The sequence below is a fragment of the Leopardus geoffroyi genome, chromosome A1 (genome assembly GCF_018350155.1).
Source record: "Leopardus geoffroyi isolate Oge1 chromosome A1, O.geoffroyi_Oge1_pat1.0, whole genome shotgun sequence".
NCBI classification, from domain to species: domain Eukaryota; kingdom Metazoa; phylum Chordata; class Mammalia; order Carnivora; family Felidae; genus Leopardus; species Leopardus geoffroyi.
In genome coordinates this window covers 134178466-134197017 of record NC_059326.1, presented here as the reverse complement: position 1 = coordinate 134197017, position 18552 = coordinate 134178466, and the positions used below count along the sequence as shown (strand labels likewise).

The 18552-nt window shown below is 44.2% G+C and overlaps 1 long non-coding RNA gene across 3 annotated transcripts in view; it reads right to left on the bottom strand.

Annotated features, from left to right (window-relative positions):
• Positions 1-18552, bottom strand: part of LOC123606570 — a 256727-nt gene that overhangs the window by 159482 nt on the left and 78693 nt on the right. For all 3 annotated transcript variants that reach the window (XR_006716344.1, XR_006716350.1, XR_006716355.1), the window contains exon 4: positions 989-1091. This is a non-coding gene — a long non-coding RNA (uncharacterized LOC123606570). The remainder of the gene's footprint in view (positions 1-988; positions 1092-18552) is intronic.

The window sequence follows — 18552 nt, the reverse complement described above, 5'->3', positions numbered from 1 at the left end:
GCTGATGAAAAGCAGCAGGTTGGAGATGAGGAAATCAGTCCATTTTGGACATGATAAGTTTGGGATTCTATTAGACATCAAGAGGAAATGTCAAAAAGGCCATTAGAACTCATCTGTAGCTTGGGGGAGGAGTTGGGCTGAAGACAGCTTTGGAAGTCATCAGCTTCCAGACAGTACGTGCTGAATTGGTGTAAAATAGTGAATGCAGATGGAAGAAGTGGGTCCTGACCTTAGGAAGTGTAGAGTCTGGATGATGTGAGGGAAGCAGCAAAGGACACAGAGAAAAAAGAGTCAGTGAATATTATTAGTTCAATACAAATTATGGATGCCTTCAGAGAGTTGAAGTAATACCCCGCAGGGGTGCCTGGGTGGCTGAGTCAGTTGGGCGTCCAACTTAGGCTCAGGTCATGATCTTGTGGTTCGTGGGTTTGAGCCCCACATCGGGCTCTGTGCTGACAGCTCGCAGCCCTGCAGCCTGCTTCAGATTCTGTGTCTGTCTCTCTCTACCCCTACCCTACTCATGCTCTGTCTGTCTCTCTCTCTAAAAAATAAATATTAAGAAAGAAAGAAAGAAAGAAAGAGAAAAAAAGAAAAAAGAAAGAGAAAGAAAGAAAGAAAGAAAGAGAAAGAAAGAAAGAAAGAAAAAAGAAAGAAAAAAGAAAAAAGAAAGAGAAAGAAAAAAGAAAGAGAAAGAAAGAAAGAAAGAAAAAAGAGAAAGAAAGAAAGAAAGAAAGAAAGAAAAGAAAGAGAGAAAGAAAGAAAAAAGAAAGAGAAAGAAAGAGAAAGAAAGAAAGAAAAGAAAAGAAAAGAAAGAAAGAAAGAGAGAGAGAGAGAGAAAGAAAGAAAGAAAGAAAGAAAGAAAGAAAGAAAGAAAGAAAGACGGACAGACAAGACAAGACTGCAAGTAGCTATACAACTTCAGTTGATGTTTCCCAGGGCCTCCTAAGTCCTTTCTTAGCCATCAGTGAGTAACAAAGTCTTTACTTACAGCCTTGTAAGTTCAGGCAGTGTTGAGTTGCATGTGAAGGGTGGCCCACTAAGCTCACCTTCTCTTCCTTCACCCACTAAGATCCTTCAGGACTTGCTTCTCCCTAGGGAGAAGAGTTGTTACCACAAGCTAACCACAGCTGGCAGCCAGTTCAACACACCAGTCTGAAACCACACCTGCGTTTGTGAATGTTTTTGCTTTATCAAAAGGAACATGTAATCATCTTAAAAATGTAATTCTTCGTCTTTAAAATAAGCTGGAACAGTCAAACCTTCTTGATCTCACAGCGCTTTTACAAGGACAGTTTAATCAATTACCTTTAAGCTTTTAAAAGTCTCTGACTCATTTGAGCAAGTGGGGAAAAAAAGACAAAACATCAGTATCTCGCTGGAAAAATACTGTGGTTAATGGTACTGAAACAAAAATAACACTCAGATAAAGGCACCGTGTTCCCCAAACCAAGCGTATGCCTCATCTTTTTCTAAAGAAATCTTTCTGCACTGGGGACTTCATGTGTCGTAAATGTTTGCAACCTGAACGATATGCCCTTGGACTGGCTCCTCTCTCTGATCATTTGTTTCTTCCCGGCTAAAATGAGGATAATGATACCTATGCAATAATGTGTGTGTGGGAGGCACCTAACACAATGCTGGATACTCAAGGCTCCCTTTCCATTGTCCTGGAAAAAAACATGGCCCCAAGTAGCTTGTAATGACCACTTCATACTTTCAAGAACCGCGGTTGACAGTGCTTGCAAGAGAAGATGTACTTGGGAGGGTTTTCACCCAAGCGGAATATTCTGACTCAGTTGTTTATTTGCAGAGAATATTAGGGACACAGCCTCATCAAAACTCCTATGGACAAAATGTAGAAATGACTTTTTAAAAAATTACAAAGTAACATGCAAAGCAGATATCATTGACCTTCTATCCCATCCATGACTTTCACCATGACTCTGAAGCTCTTCCTCAAGAGATGGATTAAGGATAGCTATTTCCCACATTATTTGAGGTTTTCTAAACTGAAAATTTAGTGCTTAGCTTTGTAACCTAGTCCAAACGTACAGGTCAAAAAGTATTATACATTTGTGCAAACCTATATGAACGCACAACACCAAGAGTGAACCCTCACGTAAACCATGGACTTTGGGTGAAAATTGGTGCCAGTGTTCATCAGTTATAACAAATATATCACGCTGTAGGGGACACTGATAGTGGGGGAGGCTGTTGGATGTGTGAGGCAGGGTACATATGAGAAACCTCCGTACCTTCCTCTTAATTTTGCTGTGAACCTAAAACTGAGCTAACAAATAAAATCCACCTAAAGATTTTAAAAGCAAAACAAATTATATTCAAAAATATTATTTAAAAAAAAAGTCACCTTGAAGAAACATGTACCCATCTTTGTGGTCAGTAGGAGGCTCAATGATAGAAGGAAAGAGTTCTCAAATATGGAGCCAAACTTAAGGAAGCTGTCTTGCTCAAGGTAGAAAGCCAATGAAATAATATCCCCAGGCATGAAGGTCTGAGAGGAGCTGACTGAGCCTCCCATACACAGATAAAATTTGGTATGTGAATCACGTTAAATGCAGTTTCTCCAAGTAGCCAACTCCCCCATGTGTTAGACTTCCCCAAGGAAAACCTTCCATCTTACTTTACACTACCTCCTTCTAGAAACTTCATTAAAAATAAATAACCTAGAAAACAACAAGCAATAGGGCAATTATGGTCACTGTCTTCTGTGAGAACATATCCAAGGCAACCCTCATTTTACCAGCTCTGAAGGAAATTCACAGTTGTTTCTTGAACACCCTCTTGTTCCTGAAGCTCTCCTACCTTAGCTTCTGTGACATTGTTCTTCTGGAGCTCCCCCTGCTTTTCTGAAAGGTCCTTTTCTGTTTCCCCAGTGAGTTCCTCTGCCTCCAGCTGCCTCTAAAAGGTGAGGGCTATTCTGCTTTTCTCATGCTACACATGCTCACTCTTGGATTCCCTTTCTAGGCACAAAGAGGCACCTGCGTACCACATCTGTCTGTGCTGGGGTTTCAGGAGATGGTGCTGGACCCCGGGACCAGAAAGACCTGGCTTGAAACTTGGAAGCAAAGGGGTAGCAGAGTTGAATGGGGGACCTGTGCCTGCACTACCAGCTATAAAGAAAATTAAGAGCCAATTTTTCTGTTGTTCTGACTTCATTTACCACTTCTTTGGTGAGGAATCTTCAGACCTCTATCTCTAGCACAATATTTCTCACAAGCTTTACAACCTTGTATCTCCACCTGAATATCCTTCAGGGAACTCTAACCAAAAATGTCTAAAATCACATTATTCACCTTCTAATTTCAAATCAACTTCTCATTGTTTGGGGGGGGGGGTTTCACTTTTTTGGGGACCACCATTTACCTAGTTATCCAAGGTAGAAACCTATTCCCAATCTCCCCCACTCTCATTCCCTAAATCCAATCAGAAATCTTATAAATGCTGCATCCAAAATGTTTTGTGGGTCCATCACATCTTTCCAACACCAAGTAAAAGCAGCATGAAGTTCTACAAGCTGTGCTGATCTGGCCCCAGGTCAGCTCTAGTGATTAAATCCAGGATACAGAGGACGTGACAGTGTCCTTTAAGGAGAGCTCAACGGACACATCACCCTTCTGGCCGCACACATTTTTTTCTTTCAGTCATTAGTTTCTACCCCTGCAGTAAATTGCCAGGCAGTTTTAATTTTCCCTGACATCTTGTATTCTTCTTACCCTCCCAATTTCCCTTTTGGCATGTAATCGTCTCTTGAGAATTCTAGGATTCGGGTCTTTGCTAGGCCAATGCCATCATCATCTATGAGCTATGGTGAAGGGGTCTCCTGAGAAGCAAAGTGACACTGCAGCTCCAGGACTGTGACAAGTTGTACTTGCAGAGGTTTCCAACACCAAGGGCAGATATGGCCTTGGGCCCTCTGTCTCTTGGGAGGACAGGACCACAGAAGAGATGTGCATATAAACTAGGGCAAACACTGGAACAGGTTATTAGACATTTCCTAATTTGATTAAGGAAGGACCTAGGAGTCCAGTTTCCACTTGAGTTCTCCAAAGAAATAAAAAGATGTCGAATTTAAGGATAGTCAGGGGTTGGGAAAAAGGAAGGCTACAGCATAAGTACATCTCCATCCCAATCAACAGAAATAAAATCTAGAAAGAATTGTCAACTCTCATGAAGCTGAGGCATAATCTCATGAATTATTCTATGTATTTTTAATGAGAATCTACTCTGGCTAGGCAATAGGATAGATGGATAGAGCTGCAAATAAGATAACCATGATTGCTGTCATCAACAGGTTTACAGCATAAAGGTAGCTAAAAATAAGGAAACAAACACAAAGCACTGTCATTAGAAATGTAATAAATGAGATGTAGGAGAAGTGAGAAGGAGATTATATGTGGACATATAAAATGGGTACAGAAATGGATTTAGGAGAGAATGAAGAAAATCTTGCTAAAGGAAATGATCTCTAAGTTGAAACCAGAAGGTGCTTAACAGTTAATCATGGTGCAGCAAGAGGAATATGGATAGGGATGAAAGGCTCTGGAAGAAGGGAATAGTATGAGCAAAGGCCCAGAGATGAGAAACAGCTTGGTTCAGCCTCCAAAAGAAATTCAAACTGGCTGGTGTAAAATTCAGACACAACAAAATGAGACAGGAGACCAGACAAACAAGGTTTGGGCTTTGATGTCTCTTATTAGCCACATGAAGAAATTTCGACTTTGTCATGTTTTGTGTCACAGAAATATCCCTCTTCAGTGGGGAGAATGGATTACAGTGGAGAAGGGTTATTTATTAGGAGGTTTACTACAGAAATTTGGAGGAGAAATCATGATGACTTCCATTAGGGGAATAACAACAAGGATGTAAGTGAGTCGCTATGTTTAAAAGATATTTAGGAGCTGAAATCTAAGAATTAATGAGTACATGTGAAAGCTGAAAAGAGAAATGAAGGGCTACTCCAAACATCTGTTTTTAGCAATTTGTTGGGAGGGAATCATATCTGCTACAATAGGAAACTAGAGAGAAAAGAAAATTTAGGGAATGAGAAGAAGAAGAAGGAGGAGAAGAAGAAGAAGAAGAAGAAGAAGAAGAAGAAGAAGAAGAAGAAGAAGAAGAAGAAGGAGGAGGAGGAGGAGGAGGAGGAGGAGGAAGGGGAGGAGGAGGAGGAGAAGCAGCAGCTGAGTTTTTGATGTGCTAACTTGCACATTGGGCAGGACATTCTTGTGGAAGTGTGCAGTAGACACATAAGTATGGATGTCAGGAAAGACAAGTGGACAAAAGGTAAACATGGGTCAATCAATAGCACATGACAGTGCATGGGAGAGGACACCTACCATGGAGAAGGGGAGGGCTGAGACTCTGACCCCTTAAACGGGGCTAGGAGTGGGCCTTGCCAAGGGGACTGAGGAGATGCCTTCAGAGGAAGAAGGGGAGTGCTGTGGTCTAGAGAGCAAAACCTCTCAGAAGGAGGGAATTTTCAACAAGACACTTGAATTTTCAAAATCCAGAATCTATATGTGCCGAGAGGTGAGGATGTTCAACATAAATCACATGACAAGAGCGGGTTGAACACAGTATGTGAGGCATAATCGCCTTGGGTGTGGGTTTTTTTTTTTTCCATATTGAGTTGAATATTTCTGCAAGGACAAACAAGAAACTATCAAAAAGAGGTCCTTAAGAAAGTGATCCTGGGGGTGCCTGGGTGGCTCAGTCGGGTGGGCGTCTGACTTCAGCTCAGGTCATGATCTCACGGTCCGTGCGTTCGAGCCCCACATCAGGCTCTGTGCTGACAGCTCAGAGCCTGGAGCCTGCTTCAGATTCTGTGTCTCCTTCTCTCTCTGCCCCTCCCCTACTCATGCTCTGTCTCTCTCTGACTCAAAAGTAAATAAAAACATTTAAAAAGAAAGAAAGAAAGAAAATGATCCTGGAGAGTCACAGACAGCAGGAGGTGACTGAATCACCACTCAGTGATGGAACAGTGCACCTCGAGTATGTCTTGTATTTGTACATAAGTTCAAGTCAGTTGAAAAGGGTGAGCGTGGCTGATGCTATCAATGGGGCAGAGAAAGTAAAATCAAAATGTAAACCATTCATTAGCTTTGCAACAAGGAGATCATGAGTGAGTTGGTGGGAGTCTTCTTAGTGAAATGATGGAAATACATTTACAGACAGTGGCCTTAAAATGGGAGAAGAAGAGGAGAAAATCTGTGCAGATAATTCAATCTAGAAGACTGGTTATAAGAGAAAGGAAGAAATATGGCAGTTAACAAGTGGGGACTGGGGGTCAGGAAGGGGGATTTTACTATGGAGAGTTGAGAATCCCGTGATATCTTGAAACTCACTTCAATCTGAAGGGAGCTTGCACAGAAGCAGAAAGGGGTGCAAACACTGAAGACAGACAACTCAGAGGGGTCAGAAGGGATGGGACTTGGAGAAAAGGTACAGGAGGTAAGCCTGGACAGTAGGCGAGGCATCTCTCTCACTGCAAAGAATGTGAAAAGCAAAGCGTGAAGGCAACACAGTTAAGTCTGTCAGGTTGCCAACATTCATACGCACCAGTGTCCTATGCTCCAGAAATTTCTCTGGGCCCAAGAAAAATATAATAAAATTCTACACTGCAGGCCTATAGCAGAGGAATTTGGAGTTTCAATATTAATATCTACAATAAAAACATCCTCTCCTTGTGTTTGTGGAAGATCTTATATACAATTAGTGCTTTGGAAGGGGTTGTCATTTGTATGTAGGTAAGTTGTACGAATTGTAAACTTTATTTACACCCAAGAAATCATGCAATATGCCAATATTAAATTATTTTACGAGTAATAATATGAGTCTATGTCTTGTTTGTCTTTATGTACTTGTATTCAGCACAGGACCCAGCAAAGTGTCACTGCTCAATTAAGGTTTAATAAACAAATGAAATGTAATTCTGAAAAAAAAGTTGGTGCTTTATTCTGACCTGTACCACCACCAAAATTTTTTGAATGTATCTGTATACATATATAAACTGCCATGCAGACTTTATTACTGAAAGCCTATAAAGAAGCAAACATGAGACACCTGGGTGGCTAACTCGGTTAAGCGTCTGACTTCTGCTCAGGTCACGCATGATTTCACAGTTCGTGAGTTTGAGCCCTGCGTCGGGCTCTGTGCTGACAACTCAGAGCCCAGAGCCTGCTTCACATTCGTGTTTCCCTCTTTCTCTGCCCCTGCCCTGCTCAAGCTGTCTCTCTCTGTCTCTCAAAAATAAATAAACATTAAAAAAAATTAATAAAAATAAACATAAAGAAGCAATTGCAAGGGTGCTTTGGGAAATGGAAAAAAGAAGTGACTGCAAAAGCTTTTAGTGCACACTGGCCTGCGTATATTTAACTCCATCTTGCTCACTTCGGTGTGGGTCACGACTTCAAAATAATGACACAACTTAATGCTTTTTCACACCTCAAAAGAAGGTTACACCCCTCATGCCAGCCTGCAGTGCACAATTATAGGAGAGAAACCACAGGGAGTAACCAGTTGCTAACAAGCAAGCCCCAGAACATCCGGGGATTTGTACCAATATATTCACTCCCCAGAGCTGCCCAGTGCAAATTCAATCAGACCTTTCATTTTTGCATCCTGATGGCAGACTGTTCCGAAGGACCAGACTGCTCCAAGGATTGCAGCGATGAAGTTTTGTACGTCGAAATAACTGGCTCCATTATTTTTTTTTTTCTCCTCCTTGGCTACAATTAGAAGTCATTACCATCTGAGGGCTATTTACCAGTCTGTACAAAAGGAGTTAAACTGTTGAGCTAACAGATTGGAAATATGTCCACGTAACACAATTTGCTCTCCCCACTGGCGCACATAATGGCAGCCTAGAAAAAGGGCCAGGAAGGTAAAACACATCACAGCCACTTAGCGGCATCCCAGGTGGGCCAGCTCTGACGGGGTTACGGCAGACTGACCAGAAAGCCATTACTGATCTGAGCTCTCTGATTTTACTCAACAGGAAGAAGACCTTTTGGAAGTAGTAGATTTACTTTTTCAAGTAAATTGAAAGGCTGGCCCTCTACACAGAGCAGTCCCCATCTCAATTATAGAGATGGCCACACACTAAGACTGGCGCCGTTCGGTGGAGACATCCCTTCTGAAATCCCAGGTGCTCAAATCATTTTGCTCTCCTTCTCACTGCACACGCCAGCACTTTGACAAGCTAACCTCTAGCAAGGTTCTCTCTTCTGCCAGGCTTAAGAGATTTGACAAGAAAAAAAAAAAAGAAAAGAAAGAAAAGGACAAAAGGAAAAGAGTGAGCAATGAGGCAAAGTTAGAGGGTGAGCAGGACAGGATAGAGGTCTCCATGTGGGTGGGTGTGACATCTCCGTTCTGGAGAGTGAAGGAGATGTTGTACAAACTCACTTATGCTCCCCAATATATTCATGAGATAGGCATTTGTTTTTGCTTTGCAAAAGCAAGGAAGCAATCACCTGACATTTTGTCCCACCTTTTAAGCCTCAACTTCTGCATCTGCAAAATGGGAATAACATATAGATTATGGGAAAGTGCTAAGGATTAAATAAGATCACCAAGCAATGTGTTTGGCATGGTTCCTGGAAAGCACTCAATCCACTGTGATCAAAATTGTGATTAAGTACAGTAGGAATCTTGCCTTTACATTGTAAGATAAACTGGCACATTATCTGGACCCATGAGATACAAGGTTGCTCATCACGTCAACCTCCATGTGAAGTCTTGGGCATTGGGCGCCTGGGTGGCTCAGGGGGTTAAGCGACCAACTGTTGGTTTTGGCTCAGGTCATGATCTCACGGCTCCTGGGTTCAAGCCCCCCATTGGGCTCTGCACTAACAGTGTGGAACCTGCTTGGGATGCTCTCTCTCTCCCTCTCTCTGCCCCTCCCCTGCTCGTACTTGCTCACTTGCTTTCTCTCTCTCTCTCTCTCTCTCTCTCTCTCTCTCTCTCTCAAAATAAATAAAATAACTTTAAAAAATTTTTAAAAAGGTCTTGGGCATTGATTTATGGCAGTTACCAATGGGATCTGGTTGTTATGAAAAGATGCAAATGATTGAATCATCCTCAAATGCATAAAGCTGCAGCATAGCTGTAAAATGCAAGCGCGTGGGCATTCTTCCAGAGGCACCAACCCCAGACCATAGCTGGAAAGTCAATGCCCTGTATTAGGCCACCCAGTAGAGCTGAGGCCACCCTGTGGGCACCTCACCTATGTCCCCTTGGCACTAACCAACCCAGTACTTCCAGCTGCATGAACCACGGCTGTTGGGCTGATGACTTTCTCTGGCCCACTCAGTAGAAGGTGGGGCAGGAAGAAGTGCCAGGGAGTTAACATCTCCTGGAGCATACCTCTACCAATAACTGGTAGAAGTTGGTGGATTGCTCTCCTTGAATGGAACAACCTGAGACATTTCCATGTGGTCTCCCAGAACTCCTCAGGAGGATTGGCTACGCATCATAGTAACCTGCTCAATAACACCCTCATTGGCTTCCTTCTCTTCTCTCACTTCCCCACTTTCTACCGGTGTTTTTCAGGATCACCTCTCAAACAGGCTACTTGTCCTCAGAGTCTTCTCCAAAACAGTTCCTTCTTTCAGGGTCCACCGGGAGCTCCTGCAGCTCCTCAGTGCCACCCCATTCCTCATGGGCATTATTGCAACTGCCATTTCTACTTGTGGATTTGTGATTTAGGAACATCATACAGAGCTTTCAAAACAACTTCTGTGGGAAATGACCCTGGTCAGTGTTTCTTGAGAGCTCACCTTGTACCACGCATCATAAAAATCGGTTCTCACGTACTATGTCAAAACATCACAATAAAGTAGGCAGTATTATCGTTCCCCCTCAAGACGTGTGGAAATCCAAGTTCAAGGAAGTTACATCACTTGTCGAAATCTAACAGCAAGTGCTAGGGAGGGGGGTTGGCAGCCATGTTGGTTTGGCATCAATGTCCATGATGCTTAATTCCTCACGCTCCCCACAGAACCTGGTGAGTGGTAGTTCTGGGGTCAGTATATGTATACATATGCATTAGGCAACTGATAAATTGGGACTTACTGAAAGTTTCTTCCCTTCCTTATTCTTCCCCATTTGCAACTTGCAGTCTGGTCTGCTTTGCCCCAGTGTTCAATCATTTTCAACACAGAGTTTAACAGCATAAGTGGTGTGGCAGGAATGGCTATTTATCTCCTCACATCGCTCACTACTCCTTTCCTTTAATAACAGAGCCCTTTAGTTTTAACTGAACCCTTGGCTACTTAGCTAGACATGAGCTCTCCCAACCTGACCTGCAGCTAGATGTGGCCACAAGGATGTGAGTGGAAGTGCTGAAGATAAATCTCAGGACCTACCTGCTTGTGCTTTATCTCCACATCATCCTTGCCCCTTCCTTTGGGAGAGAAATCAGACGTAGGGGGGAATGGAATGTCAACACTGGCCAAGAACACAGACACAGCAAGACAAACTAGAAGAAGCTTGAGTCCCCAGCCTGCCACACGGAGCCGACTTGACCATTCCTCCTCATCACCCACCGGCACATACTGTCATTTGAGAGAGAAACATTTATCTACTTTGAGCCACATGTCTTTGTTCTACTCTGAGACAGCCAAACCCAAGTCCTAACTCCTAAAAAGAGAGAAAAGAGAATGAGGAGCTAAGAAGAAAGTCAGCAAGAAAAAGGGGGGAAACACCAGAAGGAGGGGAAGGCTCACAAGGAGATGACCTGTAGTATTTTATTTGTTTGGTTGTTTTAAAGTTTTCAGAAACACAAAGAGGAGGAAATCAAAGCCAGAGAAGAAAGGAAAAGCAATGGCATTCTCTTTTATCCTGCCTCTTGGGAGGCTGTGGGTGGCAGGAAAACAGAAGGGGAAAGGAATCCCCAGCTGTTATCAGAACCCATAAAAAGTTCAAACTCAATCTTCTACTGCAGAGCAGAAGATCTCACTGACTCTGAAGCAGAGGGGGTCCTGGGGATCAAGTAGGTGCCCACAGAGGCCTTTGCACATCCAAGTAGCTCATGCAACCCTGGGCCCCTCTCCCCCTGGAACAGAGCAAACCTCTTCACATGAAGGGGAGGGTACAGGTCAGTCACCACAGTTGACCATGTTTGCACTTTCCTCTCACGTATGATAATCACGTGATGCAAATGTGTGCAAATTTCCAGTTATTTTCTAAGAGGACACATGCTTTAAAACATTCACTTGCAGAGTCCACTCAACAGGACATTGTCAGTTATTTACATGAAAGCCAATACAGCTACTCTGAATTAAAGAACACTTTAAAAACTCGCATGCTAATTACCCTTCCAGGCAATGCCTTGCCACGGCCGGCACTTGTGCTAGGGAACATCACCGACTGCCTTGCGGGACTTGGCAAAGCCCCAGTCCCACACGAGTCCCACACACAGTGGTGGTGAAGCTGGCTGCCAGACCGCAGCAGCTGAGCTGAGCGCTGCTGGTGCAGTGCTTTTTCCTGTGGCACTTTAGGAGCAACACGCAGATCAGGTGGAGAAGCCAATTAGCCTTGGTCAGTGAAGAGCGGTAATTGAGGGGGAAAATGCGACAGCAGACAATGGGAATCAGGATACACTGAACGTGAAAACCCAACAGCTCTGGAAGAATATGAATGAGTGTGCACTCCAGGTTTCCTATCTCTTGAGTTGTCATGACTCATTCCTGCCTTCATCACCCCATCTGAGATCCCCTTTTGCAGAACTTCAAGAAGCCCACTCTTTAGACAATTTTCCTCCCTCAACTATTTCTGAATCTTTCTGGAGATACATCCACATGAGTCTGTCGTGACTGTCACCTGCCACCTCTATGAGCCAAGCTGCTCTCAGCGACTTAGCCCTTCTGTGGGTCATTACTTGCTGGCTCACAGCTAGTTTTTCTGGTTTCTTTTTCCCTGAACATGAACACCTCCTCAAGAGTGGCTGAGACCAGAATATAATATCTAACGATAAAGAGGCTAGGGGATACTCAAGGGAAAAAGAATGCAGGGAGAAAATTTCCAATTGGCTACTAGACATCACCCATCCAAGGGTGCACAGGCCAGGCCACTCCTTAGGTGGTATGACCTGCTTGCCTCCTGGTCCTCTTAGGCTTGCCAAAATGTTGTGGGAGAAGAAAAGGCTATCATACTCTACTCTGACCGAACTTCAAATACTACAAGCCCCCTGGGCATCTCCACCAGAACACGGCTTCCTTTTTGCCCTTGGTCATTGGTTGGCCAATCCCTCAGAAATGCAACTCTGGTCTCAAGAAAGGTGACTTCCATATCGTCAGGCAGAGCTTCTTGACTTTTCATTGTCCTATACTTATTTTGGGCTTTATCTTGCATAAACCAGTTTCAAACTTGAAGAGTTTACTAAAACTTCTCACTAAACAGAAACTACTAACAGCTTACCAAGAGCAGCTAGGTCTCCAGGCCCATACTTTATTCTGATTGAGGGTTCAGAAATATAGGGATTTGAAGAGGCTTGGATTGAACTGTTGGAGAGCACTGATGACATTATCATACCCCCCAACCCATACAAAATTCAAAATGAACACAATCCAAAACCATCGCTTAAGTACAAAGAAATCCGACTGAATTCTCTTTTTTTCCCCCCTCTGATGATTTGGGAGCTTTTTTCAAATAATTTTTTAGGGCAAAGATGCTCTCATTTTCTTTTGAATCCTTCCTTGTTGGTACCCCCAGCTCACTCAGCTTTTTGGGAATCCCACCAGTAGGTCCAGCATCAGAGCACCCCACCCCCACCACAGCTGCACATGGGGACCTAATCCCAGAGCCCTGCTGACATCAGAGCTACTTGTGCTTAAAAATCTATACATCTTCCTATAGTAAAACACAGTACTCCTTATCCAATGTCTTTCTACTAGAGTATTCCTGAGAACAATGGGCTTTTGCACTCAGCAGACAGAATGAACTGCCCCAAGATTATTTAGAACCATAGGTAGCTGCTCTCTTTCTTTCTGTCCTCTATTTGTTCTGGGGCTTAAACCTGAAGGTCAAAGGAAATCTCATAGGACTCACTTATTCAACAATATTTGTTGAGAGTCTGTAGTAGGTTGAACAGCGCTTCCCCCAGAATTCACGTTCACCCATTGGTGCTCCTGGGTGGCTCAACTGGTTAAGTGTTTGACTCTTGATTTCACCCGAGGTGATGATGTCACAGGTTCATGAGCTCGAGCTCCACATCAGGCTCCATGCTGACAGTGCAATGGTGCAATGCCTGCAGGGGATTTTTTTTTCTCTCTCTCTCTGCCCCCTCCCCTGTGCTCGCTCACTCTCTCTCTAAGTAAATAAACATTAAAAAAAAAAAAAAAAAAAAAGAATCCACATCCACCCAGAACGACAGAATACAAATTTATTTGAAAATAGGGTCTTTGCAAATGTAATTAGTTAAGATGAGGTCATGCTGGAATAGGGTAGACTCTAAGTCCAATGACTGATGTCCTTATAAAAAGAGAAGAGGACACACAGAGATACACATGGGGAAGAAGGCCATGTGACGCTGGAGGGAGAGAATGGAGTGACACAGCCACAAGCCACGGAGCTAACTCCAGGTAATGCCAGAGACCACCGGAGGTGAGAGGCATGGACGGGAGTGTGCCAGAGAGTCTCCACAAGGATCCGACGCTGCCCACACCTTGACTTCTGACTTCTGGCCTCCTGAACTGGGAGAGAATAAATTCCTGCTGTGTGAAGCTACCCATTTGTGGTAACTCCTTATGGCAGCCAACTTGTTATAGCTGCTGGTATTTTGCAGTCACAGTACCAAACACAAAAAGTATACAAATGTTGGGGCGCCTGGGTGGCGCAGTCGGTTGGGCGTCCGACTTCAGCCAGGTCATGATCTCGCGGTCCGTGAGTTCGAGCCCCGCGTCAGGCTCTGGGCTGATGGCTTGGAGCCTGGAGCCTGTTTCCGATTCTGTGTCTCCCTCTCTCTCTGCCCCTCCCCCGTTCATGCTCTGTCTCTCTCTGTCCCAAAAATAAATAAAAACGTTGAAAAAAAATTAAAAAAAAAAGTATACAAATGCACAAAACAAGTTAGGTCCCTGTTCTCATGCAGCTAAAGTTCTGGTGGAGAAGACAAACACTAAGCAAGTAACGAAATAAATAGGGTTACTCCAGAAGGTGATGAATTTTATGAAAAAACAAAAATTAATTAAGTGACAAGGCATGATCAGGCTGGAGTTGGGGCGATGCTGCCTCTTGCCATGGGATGTTTCTGGGACGTTCGCACAGATGGTGTTGACATTGCCCACGAAGTCCCTCTCCAATCCAGCCAGCACTTTCCAGGGAGGGTGTCCCCCTTCACCCCAGCATGTTCCTCTCATGCCAACCAGACATCCGGCCTTTCCTCCCCACTTTTCAGCTTAGCCCCTGGGAGTCACAAAGGCAGGTCTGCTTCCCACACAGCACTCTGATTTCACCCACAGAACTCCTTCTTCCTTCACATGCTCCCCAGCTTGAACATGTATCAAAACTGACAAGAATTGCTTTTCTCCCCGCACCCCGCCGGTACATAATGGATGTCAGTATATGCCCTCACCATACTAAGAGAGCAGATCCAATTTGACTTAATTACCGCCAGAGCTCTGTAAACAGCCGCTAGTTACTGCCGAGCCCTGTGGTTTATGAAGAGAACACCACAAATGACAGGAAGCTGCAGGGGGAAAAATAGTCTGAGCGGCCTTTGGCATGTTCATTTCTGACTACAGATACTTCCACTCATCAATGGGGACATTCATGAAATCTGGGCTGTCAAGATGATATTCCAGAAAGAAGCAACAGAGAGCCAAAGCGTGGTAATCACGCGGCCATCTCGGAGCAGAAACCCGAGGACAAGAATGCGAGATACCACACCAGAGCCACAGTGAGCCAGACCCTGCACGCCGACCGGAGCGAGAGTCCGGGGCTGCGCCCCCCCCCCCCCCCCCCCCCCCCCCGTCACCGCACCTGGCACTCGCGAATCAGTGCAGACCCAAAAGCACATTCATTTAAGCAGAACGTGGCTTCACAAGAGAAAAATTTCCACCCAACAAGTGTGTGGTTTCACAGGATGAATCATGCTACCCCACCATCTGACAGAATGAAACTTGCAGCATGAGGACAGAGAGGAAAGGCAAGTAAGAGGGCAGCAGGCACGTCTGTTCTCCTCAACAGGGACACTGGGGCCCTGAGTTCTGGGCCTCTACACACACGGCGAGGGCATGACAGATGTGGTTCTTGGAGAATGACATACTCAGAAGTGAAAGGGAGGATCTCATTAAAATGCAGATTCTGGTTCCATAGGTCTGGGACAGGGCCCTAGAACTCTGCATCTGGAACAAGCTCCCGGAGACACCCACAGGCTGTCTAGGACCTGGAGAACGAGCTGCTATGTGCGAAGGGACTGAGGGAGGGAGGGGTCCAGTTCAGAGGCCTCTACAAGTGCCTGGATGTCCAGGTAAAAAGCAGTTCCACTCTGGGGTGGTTCAGTCAGTTGAGCAGCCAGCTCTCGATTTCAGCTCAGATTATAATCTCACGGGTTCATGAGTTCGAGCCCCATATGGGGCTCTACGTTCACAGTGTGGAGCCTGCTTCAGATCCTCTGTCTCCCTCTCTCTGCCCCTCCCCTCTCACTCGTTTTCTCCCTCCCTCTCTCTCTCTCTCTCACTCAAAAATAAACAAATATTAAAAAAAATTAAAAACCTTTTTTAAAAAAAAAGCAGTTTTACTCCCCTTCTCGTAGAATAGGCATCTTGTTAGATACAGTCTCTCTTCAACAAAAATAATTCATGAATAATTCACAAGCATGTAACAATTCTATGTGTTGAATTAAGACAGGCTCAAAGATAACTATGAAGTCATTTTTAAAAAATGATAAACTACACTCCTCATCAGGGAAATACAAATCAAAACCACATTGCAATACCACCTCAGACCGGTCAGAGTGGCTAAAATTAACAACTCGGGAAACGACAGATGCTGGCAAGGATGTGGAGAAACGGGAACCCTCTCGTACTGCTGGTGGGAATGCAAACCTGTGCAGCCGCTCCAGACAACAATGTGGAGGTTCCTCAAAAAAAACAACAATGGGACTAGTCTACAACCCAGCAATAGCACTACTAGGAATTTATCCAAAGGACACAGGAGTGCTGATGCATAGGGGCACATGTACCCCAATGTTTATAGCAGCACTTTCAACAATAGCCAAATTATAGAAAGAACCCAAATGTCCATCAACTGCTGAAGGGATAAAGAAGATGTGGTTTATATATACAATGGAAAACTACTTGGCAACAAGAAAGAATGAAATCCTGCCATTTGCAACAATGTGGATGGAACTGGAGGGTATTATGCTGAGTGAAGTCAGTCAGAGAAAGACAGATATCATACGTTTTCACTCATATGTGGATCTTGAGAAACTTAACAGAAGACCATGGGGGAAGGGAAGGGGGAGAAAATAATTTCAAGAAGAGAGGGACAGAGGTAAACTGTAAGACACTCTTAAATACAGAAAACAAACTGAGGGTGGATGGGGAGTTGGGGAGAAGGGGAAATGGGGTGATGGGTACTGAGGAGGACACTTGTTGGGATGAGCACTGGATGTTGTATGCAAGCGATGAATCATGAGAATCTACCCCCAAAACCAAGAGCACACTGTATACACTGTTAGCCAACTTGACAATAAATTATATTTTTGAAAAAATAAAAAATACAAGATGATAAACGAGTGAATCTCAAGTTGATTTGCATGTGAGAAACATCTGGAGAATGGTGACAAAGACCTCCGTCCAGGTTCTGGACCATGATTACTGAATCCAGATCTCTTGGCCATGTGTGTATAAAGAGAGTCGGGGGGAGGGGAGTGAAGAGGTGGACAGCCCTGAAGTGAAAGAAGAGAAAAATCCAGAACAAGAGGGACTGGAGAGAAAGATGAAATCCACTCATTTCTCACTTCAATTCCCAGTCCTTTCAAATTCCACTTGTTTCTCCCACTGTGAGACTCTTCTTCCCAATATTCTGCCAATCAAAACGTGTTCCATGGATCGATCAGCAGCACCAGCAACACCTGGAGCTTATTAGAAACAGAATCCCAAGCCCCTCCCCAGACCTACTGAACCAGAATCTGCATTTTAACAAGATCCCCAGGTAATCAGTGGGCACGGTAAGCTCTGAAAGCAGGGCTCTCCGTGGATCTGAGCCCAAGCTCTTGTGCACAGACATATGCTAGGTACAAAGGCAATCATTAAGCTGCAGAAGCAATTCACAGTGGGGTCAGCTGTTGCTTATATCCCCACCAGGAGACCATAGGAGAGGGTGCCTGTGAACCGGTAATTGATTTACAACATCAGCTGGCTGTAACCCAGTGAAAGCCAAGTTGTCTCTTTCCCTATATTGATATAATTACGAACATGAGGGGAAGCAGGTTCTTTCTTCACATCAAGTAACCTTGTTATTCATCAGCCTGTGCTAGTTCCACTTCTGATTAGCAATTTATTCTGGGGGGGTTATTGACAGACCCCACTTGGCTCTCATTATTCATCTTTTTCCCAGTAGGAACAATTATTTAGCCCTAAGGATGACAGAAATGTAGGTGCAGTTATACCTACTTGCATTTTTTGTACATTTTTCTATTTTTCTTGCCTGCCTCCATAGATAGAACATTATTTAAGGACCATGATTGCTTTTTTAACTCCTCACAATACCTAGCAAAGGAGCACTTAGTGAAAAATGTAACTGATGCTTCTGGGTGAGGCCAGGAAGCATTTGTAACACTGTTCATCTCAATGTTTCATCTCCTGAGATAGAAACAAAATTGTTTTAAAACGTCACTGGAGGAGCCCCTGGGTGGCTCAGTCGGTTAAGGGTCCAACTTCAGCTCAGGTCATGATCGTGCAGTTTGTGATTTCAGGCCCCATGTCCATCTCTCTGCTGACAGCTCAGTCTGGATTCTGCTTTGGATTCTCTCTCTCTCTCTCTCTCTCTCTCTCTCTCTCTCTCTCTCTCACCCTCCCCTGCTTGTGCTCTCTCTTGTTTTTCTTTAAAAAAACAAGCAAAATTGGGGCAGCCTGGGTGGCTCAGTCGATTGAGCATCCTGCCTCGGCTCAGGGCATGATCTCACAGATGGTGGGTTCGAGCCCCGCGTCAGGGGCTGTGCTGACAGCTTAGAGCCAAGAGCCTGCTTCTGATTCTGTGTCTTCCTCTCTCTCTGCCCCTCCCCTGCCTGCACTCTATCTCTCAAAAATAAATAAATGTAAAAAAACAAAAAACAAAAAAACAAGCCACATTGGAATACCCTCAGTCCCACAAAACCCACCACTTGCCTCCATGTGCCGATTCTATATTGTAATTCAATCATGAAAAGCAGATGCTCCCACCTGGGTGTGGGAAGCCATACTCTTACAATACTATTAATCAATGGCAACAAAGTTAAATTAAATCCAAAAGTGCTTTCATTCACTTGATGTTGGCGCCTAAGGAAGATTTTGAATCTGAAGACTACCGGAACTGAATAGATGACTTCACAGA